At 45.4% G+C, this 14,126-nt stretch overlaps 1 protein-coding gene across 1 annotated transcript in view; it reads left to right on the forward strand.

Moving 5' to 3' along the window:
* LOC133256167 (ornithine decarboxylase antizyme 2-like) overlaps positions 1-14,126 on the forward strand; it is a 65,420-nt gene that overhangs the window by 45,273 nt on the left and 6,021 nt on the right.

The raw sequence follows: 14,126 nt of genomic DNA on the forward strand, positions 1-14,126 counted from the left end.
GATCTCATTAAGGGTTTACAAAATGGTGATACTCTATTATTCCTTCTTCATTTTATCACCTAATTGTTTGTCTTGAAGCATGTTTGTAAAGAAAATCAGGTTGAATGCTTGTTTCTTAACAGTTTTCAGAATCGTCTTCCATCAATCATTTTGTTAACCTGAAATACAGTTCTGATAAGAAAGGCAAGTTAAATGCTTGACTTTATTCTCTCCCTTTACCAGTTTTCAGAAAATGAGTTGGTTCCTTTGAATTCTCTAGAGGTGGTCAATGATGGTCAAAGAAATTCCTATAATTTCTTTCTCACTTTCCTTTTGAGCATCAATTAGCATTCATGAATTTTATCGTTATAAATTAGTTTTTATCAGATCTTCTCTGGAGAGATTTTTATATGGAGAGAAGTGGGACTGAATTTATATTTATGGAACATCTTCTAGACCCTGGGCTAGGTGTTTCCACATACACTATATTTTTAATCTATCGGCTGTGCCACCTGGCATGTGGGATGTAAGTTCCCCAACTAGGGATTAAACCCATGTCCCCAGCATTGCAAGTGCAGAGTCTTAACCAGTGGACCACCAGAGAAGTCCCCCCACATACTATTTTATTTAATCCCATGGCAGTCTTGGAGGGGAAGTGCCATGGCCCCTCTTTTTCACTGAGGAGGAGACAGGCCCTCAGTAGCCACCTGCCTTGTCCAAAATCATATGGCCAGGCAGTGGCCAAGCTCATATTTGTTGGAGCCACATGGCACATAGCTTTATTTTTTAAAATTTTATTGAAGTATAATTGATATACAGTGTTAATTTCCTCAGCCAAGTGTTTTTCATATTCTTTTCCACTGTGATTTATCACAGTATATTGAATACAGTTCCCTGTGCTATACAATAGGACCTTGTTGCTCATCCATCCTATATGTAATAGCCTGCATGTGCTAATCCCCAACTCCTACTCATTCCCTCTCCCTTGGCCCCACGAGTCTGCTCTCTACATTTGTGAGTCTGTTTCTATCTTGCAGATATGTTTATTTGTGTCGCATTTTAAATTCCACATATAAGGGATATCAACCACATGGCCTTCTTGAATGAGATCCTATAGACACGAAGGCCCACTGATCACCCGTCTAGCCCCCTTTTTGCCTCTTCTATTTTCTCCTTACTTACTTTTTTTCCTTTGAGTTTGTCACTCTCATACTTGCAAGAGCAATTCCTAGGGACTAGAATACTCTGCCCTGTAACCTAATTCATAGCTTTTGTTGTTGTTGTTAAATACATTTTTTGTTATATTTATATATATGTAATTACCTTATCACATGTATTTATACATGTATATAACCTTATCACAAGAATGCAAACTTATCACATTTTATATATATATATATATATATATATAAACTTTTATTTGAATATTTGCTGGAGATAATTGTAGACTCATATGGAGTTGTAAGAAATATTATGCACTTATACACTTTGTCCAATTCGTCCCAGTGGCAACATATTGCAAAACCTACCACATAATCAGAATATCATTCATGCAGTCTACCTATCTCATTCAGGTTATCCCAGTTTTTCCTGTCCCTATTTGCATGTGCTGGGTGTTTGATTCTATACAGTTTGAGCCCCTGGGTAGGTTCATGTTTCCACCACCACTATCAGATGCTGAACAGTTCCATCACCACCGGGACCCACCAGTGTTGCCCTTGTGTAATCACACCCACTTCCTCCCGCCTTCCTCCACCCATCCCAAACCCCTAGCAACCACTAATCTGTTTTCTATTTCTAACGTTTTTGTCATTTCAAAAGGTTATATAAATGGAATAATACCATATGTGACCTTTTTGAAATTGGCCTAATTCCTAGGAGAGTCATCCAAGTTGTTTCATGTACCAATCAATAGTTCAGTCCTTTTTATTGCTGAATTATATTCCACAGTTTGGATGTACCAGTTTGTTTAACCATTCAGCGGCTGAAGGACATCTGAGCTGATTTGTTTTGGCTATTATGAATAAAGCTGCTAGGAACATACAGGTTTTTACGTGAACATAAGTTTTCGTTTCTCTGGGATAAATGCCCAGGAGTGCAATTTCTGGGTCACCCGACAGTTGCATGGCTAGTTTCCTAAGAAACTGCCAAACTGTTTTCTGGAATGGCTGTGTTGTTATTTTTTTAAGGATTGGAGAGTGTGTTTGTGTGTGGAAAGGTGAAATTAGATTGTTTGAGCCAAGTCTATGAAAAGGGGAGAGAGGATGGTTTCCATAGCTCCTGTGGAGGGACTGGCTGGTCTTTTGTAAGGGAGGGGGCACTAGAAGGGGATACAGTGGGTGGAGAAGCAGATAGCTTTGCAGGCTGTATTAGGAATGAGAGGGAGTTCTTTGCTTCTATTTCCTCAGTAACATAAGAGGTTAAGGAGATGTGTATACACACACATTTTTTTTGTTTGTTTTGGGTTTTTTCCCCCAAAACTTTAAATTTTTATTTTTGCATTGGGGTATAGATGATTAACAGAAGCAGAAGATATTAAGAAGAGATGGCAAGAATACACAGAAGAACTGCACAAAAAAGATCTTCACGACCCAGATAATCATGATGGTGTGATCACTGACCTAGAGCCAGACATCTTGGAATGTGAAGTCAAGTGGGCCTTAGAAAGCATCACTAAGAACAAAGCTAGTGGAGGTGATAGAATTCCAGTTGAGCTATTCCAAATCCTGAAAGATGATGCTGTGAAAGTGCTGCATTCAATATGCCAGCAAATTTGGAAAACTCAGCAGTGGCCACAGGACTGGAAAAGATCAGTTTTCATTCCGATCCCAAAGAAAGGCAATGCTAAAGAATGCTCAAACTACCGCACAATTGCACTCATCTCACACGCTAGTAAAATAGTGCTCAAAATTGTCCAAGCCAGGCTTCAGCAATACGTGAACCGTGAACTTCCTGATGTTCAAGCTGGTTTTAGAAAAGACAGAGGAACCAGAGATCAAATTGCCAACATCTGCTGGATCATTGAAAAGGCAAGAGACTTCCAGAAAAACATCTATTTCTGCTTTATTGACTATGCCAAAGCCTTTGTGTGGATCACAATAAACTGTGGAAATTTCTGAAAGAGATGGGAATACCAGACCACCTGATCTGCCTCTTGAGAAATTTGTATGCAACCCCATGGACTGCAGGTCAGGAAGCAACAGTTAGAACTGGACATGGAACAACATACTGGTTCCAAATAGGAAAAGGAGTACGTCAAGGCTGTATATTGTCACCCTGTTTATTTAACTTATATGCAGAGTACATCATGAGAAGCGCTGGACTGGAAGAAACACAAGTTGGAATCAAGATTTCCGGGAGAAATATCAGTAACCTCAGATATGCAGATGACACCACCCTTATGGCAGAAAGTGAAGAGGAACTCAAAAGCCTCTTGATGAAAGTAAAAGTGGAGAGTGAAAAAGTTGGCTTAAGGCTCAACATTCAGAAAACAAAGATCATGGCATCCCGTCCCATCACTTCATGGGAAATAGATGGGGAAACGGTGGAAACAGTGGAAACAGTGTCAGACTTTATTTTTCTGGGCTCCAAAATCACTACAGATGGTGACTGCAGCCATGAAATTAAAAGATGCTTACTCCTTGGAAGGAAAGTTATGACCAAGCTAGATAGCATATTCAAAAGCAGAGACATTACTTTGCCAACAAAGGTTTGTCTAGTCAAGGCTATGGTTTTTCCTGTGGTCATGTATGGATGTGAGAGTTGGACTGTGAAGAAGGCTGAGCGCCGAAGAATGGATGGTTTTGAACTGTGGTGTTGGAGAAGACTCTTGAGAGTCCCTTGGACTGCAAGGAGATCCAACCAGTCCATTCTGAAGGAGATCAGCCCTGGGATTTCTTTGGAAGGACTGATGTTGAAGCTGAAACTCCAGTACTTTGGCCACCTCATGCGAAGAGTTGACTCTTTGGAAAAGACTCTGATGCTGGGAGGGATTGGGGGCAGGAGGAGAAGGGGACAACAGAGGATGAGATGGCTGGATGACATCACTGACTCGATGGATGTGAGTCTCAGTGAACTCCAGGAGTTGGTGATGGACAGGGAGGCTTGGCGTGCTGCGATTCATGGGGTCGCAAAGAGTCGGACACGACTGAGCGACTGATCTGATCTGATTGATGATTAACAGTGTTGTGATAGTTTCAGGTAAACAGTGAAGGGACTCTGCCATACAAATACATGTATCCTTTCTCCTCCAAACCCCTCTCACATCCAGGTTGGCACATAACATTGAGCAGAGTTCCATGTGCTATACTGTAGGTCCCTGTTGGTTATCCATTTTAAATACAGCAATGTATATGTGACCCTCTTTTGGGTGTTTTTTTTTTTTTTTGGCTGCACTGCACACCATGTGGGATTCTAATTCTCTGACCAGGGATTGAACCCAGGTCCCCTGCATTTTAATCATGGAGTCTTGACCACTGGACCGCCAGGGAAGTCCCTTATGTATATATTTATACATATCCAATCATCCTATTGTACACCAAAGTCTAATACAAGGTTATATGTCCATTATAGCTCAATAAAACTGGGGGAAAAAAAAAGAGGTTAGGCCATCAGCTAAAATGAGAGGCGAAGAGGTTTTGTAGAGGGAGAATAGGTATACAATTCATCTTAGAGAATGGAAAAATTGGAGAAATGTAGTAGGAAGTCCCAGGCAGTATTGAGAGCTCGTTTGAGGTTTGGATTTGTGAAGTGAAAATAGTCTACCTGGCAGTGTGATTTTGCTCCAGCAAAAGCACTGGAAAGGCAAATGGTGGGTTGATCCAGAGTAAGAGTTTTGCTGCTGCTGCTGCTAAGTTGCTTTAGTCGTGTCCGACTCTGTGTGACCCAGTAGACGGCAGCCCAGCAGGCTCTTCTGTCCCTGGGATTCTCCAGGCAAGAACACTGGAGTGGGTTGCCATTTCCTTCTCAGAGGAGACAGGGTGAGAGAGGGTTTACAGTGAGGGATGATGGAAATTGAGCTAGAGAATGAGAAATGTGGCAACTGGGGCTCATGCTGCTGCTAAGTCGCTTCAGTTGTGTCTGGCTCTGTGTGACCCCATAGATGGCAGCCCACCAGGCCCCGCCGTCCCTGGGATTCTCCAGGCTAGAACACTGGAGTGGGTTGCCATTTCCTCCTCCAATGCATGAAAGTGAAAAGTGAAAGTGAAGTCGCTCAGTTGTGTCTGACTCTTAGCAACCCCATGGACTGCAGCCTACCAGGCTCCTCCATCCATGGGATTTTCCAGGCAAGAGTACTGGAATGGGGTGCCATTGAATAGCGAGAAATAAGTAAGGTCAAGGGATCCGAGCTCATGAATTGTTGAGGAAGGCTTAATTAAGGAAAAGGTTGTGGTCAGAGAGTCTACATATTGGAAGTGCTGTTGTTCTGGGTGAAAAAGTTGAGGGTGTGAGTGCAGGAGTGGGCAGCTGCTGTGGACTGTGGGAAATAGCGCTGGAGATGAGGAGGTCAAGGAAATGAGAGGAGGATGTTGGAGAGGCCATTCACAGCGATGTTGAGTTGTCCAAATATAACAAAATTGAGGGCAGAGAGGCAATGAGCCAGGAACTAAATGAGGGGCATCGACCGACAAGTTGATTGATGATATCAACCAAAATGGTTATGTCCAGAGAGTGAAGCTTCCAAGGAACTGGGGTTTAGTAAGAAGGACAGGAAGTGCTGTAGGAGGGAGGGGTTTAAGAATGGCATTGGGGGTGAAAGAGAAACAGGCCTACCCTCTTCCTGACCCTGAGGTACACAAGACTGAGAAGAAAATAGCATTCCCCTGAGAGGGCTGCTAAAGAAGCAGGACAGAGCCAGGTTTCAGGTAAGGTGAAGAGGTGAAGGTAGCGTATCGTAAGGCAGGGGCTGGGAAATGTGATCTGGGGCAGAGAGAGGGGAGCGGATGTGAGGATGGGGTGATGATAGATGAATGCGATGGGGCTGGAATCTGTGATGATGGCTGCTGTAAATAGGGTTAGGGAAGGATGGGATACAGGGCTCTCTGGAACTTTGCGAGGATGGAAAATCTGCATGATCAGTGCTGTAACAATGTGCCACATGTGGCTGTGAAGCACGTGAAATGTGGCTCCTGGGACTGAGGAACTGAATTTTTAACTCTTTTTCATTTTAATTAAGTTTAAATAGCCATGTGTGGCTAATGGCTGACATATTTGACAGTACAGATTAGAGGAAGGTGGCTCCCTGTTTTTTATGAGTTTTTTACTTGCTGTTCAGGCAGACATCAAGGTGGTCACTCCTTCAAGCGGCAAGTTGTGACAGATCCCTTCTCATTCCTTCACAACGTGAAAACAAAGCACAGGATAGGCAACTCTGGGTCCAAATTCTAACTCCACTACTTACTAGCTTTGAATTAGAGCAGAAAAATGAACTCGCCTGGATAGTTGGCAAAATCTCATTTCATGTGTAAAATGGGAGTGGGCAGCTGTTATAAAAATTAGCGCTTTAGTAGTATGATACTTGATAAATGGTGGCTATTATTGACATAGTGAGTTACTATCTGCTGGTTGGTCAAAAATAGTCCTTTAGGTCAAGGGGTTACTTATCCAGTGACGGGTTGGCAGAAGTAAACTACCCCAGCTTCTTTAGGGAGCAGGAGGATTGCCCGGGTCTCTGGGACTATGAGATGGGTAGGTCAGGGCTGGATTTAATTGTTCGGTTCTGTTGTGCACTAAGAACATACCTGGCTTGAACGTAGAAAAGCAGGTAGGCATAATCATGGGGACGAGGTAGAGGATCTAAAATGAGCTGAGTATGGGACCCTGAGGGACTAGTTGTGCTTAATATCTAGTGATAATCTGGGCAGTTCTGGTTTACCATTTCAGTTTTTGCTGTAAAAACCTTAGTTCATCTTCCATCACTTCCATCCCTGAATTCCCATCATCTAAAAACCATAAGCATGTTTTTGTGAAGAAGAGTTATAGTGTCCTAAATGGCTCTAAGGTGGAACATTTGTGACTTGAGGCTACTGTCAACTGGGGGTCATAGTAACCTTTGATCTGGAGTGATTGTGATCACCCTTTCTTTGAAGACGTCTCTAATTCCCTAGTAACTTTCTCTGTGGCCTCCCTCAGACTGAGCACTTACCTCATATTATGATGGCCTGCCTATGTCCCTCTGATCAGATTGTGACATCCAAGGCAGAAACTTTGCCTAGTTGATCATTGAGTATTCTTGGACTCCAGCACATGCCAGGAACATAGAGTAAGTAGCTGCTCAGTAATTTATCAGTTGAATAAATGAATGAACAGGATTTGAGGTGATAGCTGCCCATTGTGATCTGAGATAATGTGACCGCTCTTGTTTGTAGTCTGGGTTGACAGAGTCAGAGTCAGAAGCTCTGATGACTACTGAAGTGTCTGTGATTGTGGCCCGCAGTCACTGTGATCTGAGGGTTCTGTGCACCGGTGACTGTAACCTGTTGGCACTGATCTGGGATAAGGTTCAGCAGGGACAGTGACTGTTAACTAGTAACCTTGCATGATTGTGATGTGAAGCTTTTCTAAACAAGTCAGCGTTGGTTCCTTCCACTACTGCTGTCAGGTGACTGCGATCCTGACCCAAGGCCATTAAACTTCAGATGACCTCAGTCAATGTTAAGCTTTGACCGTTGCCCTTGAGACCTGTCTGTAAGGTGCGGAGATTCTTGATCTCAGGTGATAGCTGAGGTTATTGATCTGCGTATGAACTGAGATAACGGATTTGTGGGCTTGGGCTTAGTCTTATATGGCACTAATACATGTGTAGTACTCCTAGATTTACGATTTCGGTTAATAAAATATCCTCCTGGGGCCTACAAATGACACAGCCCAGCCCAGCCCCATGCAAACAAGGGCTAGAGACCAGGACCAATGCTCGGGAAACGCCGCTTGAAACTCAACATTTCGCTCCGGGCTCTAGACCACCACCACCGCCACGACTCCGCCAGGTCCAGCACCAACCCCGCAAGCTGCTTTCCGTCTGGACGCTCCCCCCGGCTTGGCCCCCTCCGCTACCGGGTCCCGCCCCTACCGGCCCCTGGTGCGCCTGCGTGGAGGCGGGGCGGTGCTTTGCCCTTTGTTGTGGGCCCCAGTTTCCCAGGACACCGCGCGGCGCTGGGGTGGGGCTATGCAGATGAGGCACTCGGGGGCGGGGCGGTTGCGGCGGCGTCGGCGGCGGCCGGGGAGGGTCAGTTGGAGGCAGGCGCTCGCTGAGGCAGGAGGAGGGCTCTGGGCCCGCGGCCTGACAGGGACTTAGCCCGCAGAGATCGGCCCCGCGCGCGCGACCCCACACCCACCCACTCATCCACCTACCCACTCCCTGCGCCGCCTCCTCCCACCCTGAGCAGAGCCGCCGAGGATGATAAACACCCAGGACAGGTAACGGCCCGGTCCAGGCTCCCCGCCCCCATCCTCCCCTCGTCTGCTCCAGAGGGCCTCCTCCCCAACAACCCAGCCGGTTTTCGTCCCTTCTACAAGGCCCCAGCCGGCCCCCACTGGGTCCTTTCCCTACTTCAGCTACCCAGTCCGAACCGCAGCCCCGCAACTGGGCCTTCTTCCGTCCTTCAGTCTCCCTCCCTCCAGCCCAGCCCATCCCCCTCATCGCGGCGTAAAGCCCCCACGGACCGGGACCCAATCTTTCAGTCCTGTCCATATTTGCCTTCAGCCCCGCCGAACGGCGGCCCATTCCCCAAATTGTTTCCATCTTCCCCTTTGAATCCCTTCCCTTATTTCAACTGCACCTTCCCACCAGATGCTGCTTTTATCGCTGCTCCTCCCCCCGCCCCCCTCCCCCTGGCCCCGGTCTGGCTCCGTCCGTCCTTCAGTTCTCAACTGGACCCATTATCCCCACCTGTCACCCTCACCACCCGCCCCCCCGCCAACCCCCCCCCCCCCACCCCAGGCCTAATAGTCTTTACAGTGATGCTTGGCCCTCCCCTTGGTCCCTCACTCCAGCTTCATCTTTTCTCTCCCGTCCTCCTTAGACACCCCTTTCCCCAATTAGGCCCCTTTCCCCCTGTCTCACAACATCATCTTTTTTTATTTCTCACTTTGGGCTTGACTCCTGTCCGCCGTCCTGTTCCCCTAATGCCGTTCCCCCTAACACTCTGCTAAACACTCCTACCCCTTAAACACTTTCTCTCATGACTGCTCTTAATCCTCCCATCCCAACTGAACCCCATTTCTAGAATATTAGATCACAGAACTCAGCCCATTCAGCTTCTGTTGAAGACCTGCCCTCTTTACCTGTACCTCCAGTACTTTCAAATTAGTCCTCATACTCTGTTCACTGGGCCTTTGCAAGTTTTCTCCCTCAAAACCTAACCCCAGCTTTCCCCCAGTCATTGTAGAGAAAGGCTGCACATCTTTCTGACACTGAGCACCAGTAGTTTTCTAAAGTTGCTTCATATGTACCTCCCCCTGGGACACTCGGCAGAGTTCATTATTCAGTTTTCCTTTCTCTACTTCTCTTTTTCTCCAAAGCAGCCCTCGTCATGCATCTCTCCCTCCAGCATACCCCATATTTCTCCCCCAAACTCTTCTGTGAAATTGTTTCCTAATTCCCCATGATTTTTAACCCCAGCTGCTTATACATCAAGATGGCTTTTATATTTACAAACTGTGTTCTAATTCTCTTCCTCATTGTTTCCCAAGACTTGTTGCTGCCCCCTCCAGAAAGAGCTTGAAGCTCATTAGTTCCCCACACCAGGCCCTTAGTCTCCAGATTTGGCCTTCTGGCTTCTGCCTCTCTCTTGAGCCTCATTGTTTTGCAAGCGGACTCATTCCCTGCAGATCATCCTTAAGTTGTGCCATGGTCTGTCTAGAAATGGATTTTAGTTCCTCTTAAAAACGTAGCCCTCCCTATTGCTTTTCTTCACACAGAGCTCTTAACTACCACTCAAGGTTTCTCTCACACTTCGGTTCCCTTCTCACCAAAAGTGGTCTCTAACTTGGTATTTCCCATTCCTTTAGCAGCCCCATCCTTAAATATTCCATCTGAGTTTTCAGCTTTTTTCTTTTTTTTTTTGCATCTTGGTGTTTCTCAACCCTAGGTGTACATGTGAAAAATCAATCCCTTGGCCCCCACCCTTCAAAGAGCTTGTGTAATTAGCCTAGGGTGGGGCCTGGTATTAGCATATATTTGAAGCTCTCTAATGGGCACCCAGGGTTGAGAAACACTGCCTCCTGTCTCCTCCCCTGAGAAGACCCTTCCCATCATATTCCTTAAGTGGGTTCCTTTCTTCGAGGAAAAGGGTATTGTCATTTTCAGGGATTTCTTAGTCCTTCTCTCCCAGGAACTCTCCAGAACTATTCCAAGATTTCTCCAGAGATATGCAAGATATCTGCAGCAGCCTCTTAAATTCTACCTTGTTACTCAGTTCTCAGCCATTAGCCACTTTCTTCTAATTCTTAGACTCTTAACTAGCTCCCACATCCTTGTTCCCTACATCCAGAAAGAAAGTTCACTCATTTCCTGGTTTGTAATGGTCCTGTTTGATCCAGTACCCCGATCTCTCAAGCCCTCTTTACCTACAGCCCCATTCTGGTGCTGTTTCCCTTTTCCAAGACTCTCGATGTCCATCTTCCTCTGCAGTCCCTTATTTCGTTTTCTCTAAACCAGTCCTCTGGAGCTGAGGAGGTGGAGATGGATATGTACTTGGGTGGTGCTGGATGCAAAAGATGTTGCTTGTGGTAAGGAAGGCTGTGTGTGCTGAGGATAGAACCCAGGTATGAGAGGGCATGATGAAGTGCAGGGGCGGAGGGAAGCTAAGGAACCTGCCAGAAATCCCAGGGCTTTGTGAGATGGGTTTTTCTTTTCTAGTCTTAGGTTCTTGTCTCTGCAGTGGGATTTGGAAAGTGGTGGTGCGGTCTCAGCAGGCCTTCTCTAGAGTCCTCCAGACTGAACTGGTCTAGGTGCCAAGTCGTTTGCAGCCTGAGCCCTGAGAGTTGAGCACTTGGGACCAGTTTATAAGGGTCTTTGCCCACTGTGAGTTCCAGTCCTGGCTTTGCCAATGTGCTTACATGTTACAAAAAGAGAGGGTTGGGTTCATTTAACTTTGAAGATTTCTTCCAAACTCCTAAGTGGCAAAACAGGCTTGCTTGTCTCCAGAGAACCCTTGCTTAGCGTGTTGGTAATTTGAGGGGCTTGGCTGTGTAAGAGGCAGGTGGAGGGAGGAGCCAGCTGGCCTGCGAGGCCTGGGCAGGAGCAGGGCCTTGGATCAGGCTCCTCCACTTTGGCCTGGGGGTGGGGTGGTGTGTGCAGGGTGTCTGGTTTCTTTGAGTTATGGCAGTCCTGTTTCTATAGCATGTTTCTGAGCCTCCTCTGGCCTGCGCCTAACTTTCTAAAAGGAATCCTGGTAGAGCTCTAACTAAGGATTTGGATTAAGATCCGGATGTTCTTCCCAGTCAGTGTGTTGATGTTTTCTGTCCACAGAGGGGCGAGCAATGGTTGAGCGCCCATTGGGTGGGGGATGGGCTTTGGAGCTTCGCTGGCTTCAGTCAAATACTCAAGAGGTGGAGGCTTGGTTTCCTGGAAGAAACGGTCACAGAGGAGCCTGCAGTATGTTTTGAAAACAAGGCTCTTCCTTTCCAGTTTTGTTCTGATCAGTACCTCCAAAATATCACAATTCCTAATGGTGGGGGAGGGAAGAAGACACTAGTACAAGAACTTTTATTATGGTTTTTGAGCAACAGGTAATCCAGGTAAATCAAGCTTCATGGATCTTTCTCTCCCTGGATTGTGGGGGCAGGAAGTGTCTGTCTAGGGCTTGCTTAGTACCTTTCGACAGTACAGTGTGTGGAGAAGAGCTTGCCCTGGCTTCATAGCCTTATAATCAGTCTGTGTCTGATGGGCTTTGAGGAGAAGCTTTTGGTTCCACAGGTGGTTTTTCGGGGTGGTGGTGCAGCCAGGGTATAAGGGCACATCCTAGTGACTGAGCATCTTCACTGAATGGTTCCCTGAGTAATGGGATTTCTGTCTCTCCCACCAAGAATTTAGTTTTGATTATTCCTTATTTATTGGCACTGTGACTTGTTGGGTGTGGAGTGGTAGGGAGAGCAAGTTTTCCTTTGATGTGCCTTCAAGGTCATCCCCACAGAGAGAGAGAGACACACACTCCTAGCATAGTCAGGAATCCCCCCAAATTGGAGGTATGCTTTAGAAAGCTGTGTGGACTAATAATAGTAATTCCTCACATTGCCAAGAAATCCAAATTTAGCCTCAGAGCAACTCAGAAATATAAAAAATGGGGACTGAAGTATGCAGTAGAGGAATGTTATATATGTGTATTTCTAGAAAAAAAAAGTAATTCATCCCTTTTTGAAACAGTACACAGTGTTGATTCAAGTTGATACCATGATTTAGAAGGCTATGAAGCCTAATTGAAATCTATAGACCAGAAATGGCCACGTAGGTTAGCAAGAATTTTGTTACTTGAAGTGAACAAAATAGGTTGTTTCTGGTTAGCAGCAGCAGAGTAAAATGCTTTGTATAAAATAAGCCTCAAGAAAATGCCCCAGGCCTTTGATAGTGTACAAACAATGAAGTAATTCTATCCTGGGAAGAGAGGCTGGAACTGGGTGATGAGCTTACTATACAAACTAAATTGATGTATCTGAAATGCAAAATTAAGATCCTGTTTGGAAGCATGGTCACCTAGCCATCTCCCCTCCTCGGGCAGCATACGTAGTTTTGCCTGCCTTTGGCGGAAAGTCCAGCAGTATCAGCTGTGTAACGCGATAAGTAAATCTCAGAGACATAGATATTCTAACTGCCACCATAAGTGTGTTTCTTGTGGAAAATCAACCAGAACCCAGTGTTGCTTTCAGTCTGTGATTCAGAGTGGTGATGTCATTTTCTTTATAATCGTGCTTAGCAAGTAGACTCCCTTTGGCACACATAACAGCTCTAGTGAGATGACTTATGCCTGGCATCTGACCAGGCCCCTTTCTCATATGGGAAAGGAATTGGCAGCTGGAAATCAGCTTCTGTGCTCACATTAGACTGAAGGTGGCCATTCTCCTCCCACCTTCCTTCCTATTTCTCTTTAACTCAGTGCGATGGCAACCCTGAATTGGTCTCTCTTTGCTGCATAGGGATTAGTCATCAGAGACCATCTCAGAGTAAAAGCAGCCTGTGTGAAGGATAGTCAGGGCCCCCTAGAGAGAGAGTTCTGTGAGGCAGGGCTGAGACAGGAATGGGTCAGAAGAGGCTGAAAGAGGGGATTGAATGCAGAATGCTTGGGAATGTGGTTTTTTATGTCTTTTTGATTGATACCACAAAGTCTGTAGTACCAAGGCCATCTGACCCTCTATCAGGGAATGGAAATCAGAGAGGGTATAGACCTGATAAGCTTAGGCCACTGATTAAAGTGAAACATGATGGAAAGTATATCAAGGAGAATGTGAATTCAAGTATTTGTTGAATGTAGCTGAATAGAAACTAGCCATAGAATTACTTTTATATAAATCTCTACTCTGTGTAGCAGACTGTGCTCTCTTTGAGCAAACTAAATGGGAAAATCAAAACTGACATAACATCAACGGGAAGTGATTCTTTAGCAGGAAATCTTTTTATTTTCTGAAGAGATTTTAGGTTACTTCCTTTAAATAGTAAGCATCCTAGAGATTTAAAAATAGGATTTGAATTATAAAAAGTCAGTTTACTAGCAGCGTTCCCCAGGAATACATCTAGCATACGCTGCCTGTCTGTAGCTGGCGTATGAAATTATAACCTGCTGAGGACATTTTGGACAGCAGTTTCACAGAATGCTTTAAATTAGAGGCAGCAGGATGTGATAAGTCGGTAGCATTCATATGTATCCTGAGGAGTGTTTCCAAGGACATGTCTGATAACAACTGAGAAAATAAAAGCACCAACAGATTGGCTCGGCTCTAATCTCCCATCTCTCTTCCGAATTGACTTGAATACCTGACACCTTCATTTCCAGTGTGGTCTTTTTTTTCTTCTCCAAAAGCAGGACCAGCCCAGCTGGATGTTTGAGTTCCAGTCTGACACATTTGATTCTCCTTAATCAGTCTGATCTTTTCAGCCTCTAGACTGAGCTTCTTAAATCATCCTTCGGTGGTAGAGATTAAACCATGTCTGCCCC

This window comes from Bos javanicus, chromosome 10 (genome assembly GCF_032452875.1).
Source record: "Bos javanicus breed banteng chromosome 10, ARS-OSU_banteng_1.0, whole genome shotgun sequence".
In the NCBI taxonomy this organism is placed as follows: domain Eukaryota; kingdom Metazoa; phylum Chordata; class Mammalia; order Artiodactyla; family Bovidae; genus Bos; species Bos javanicus.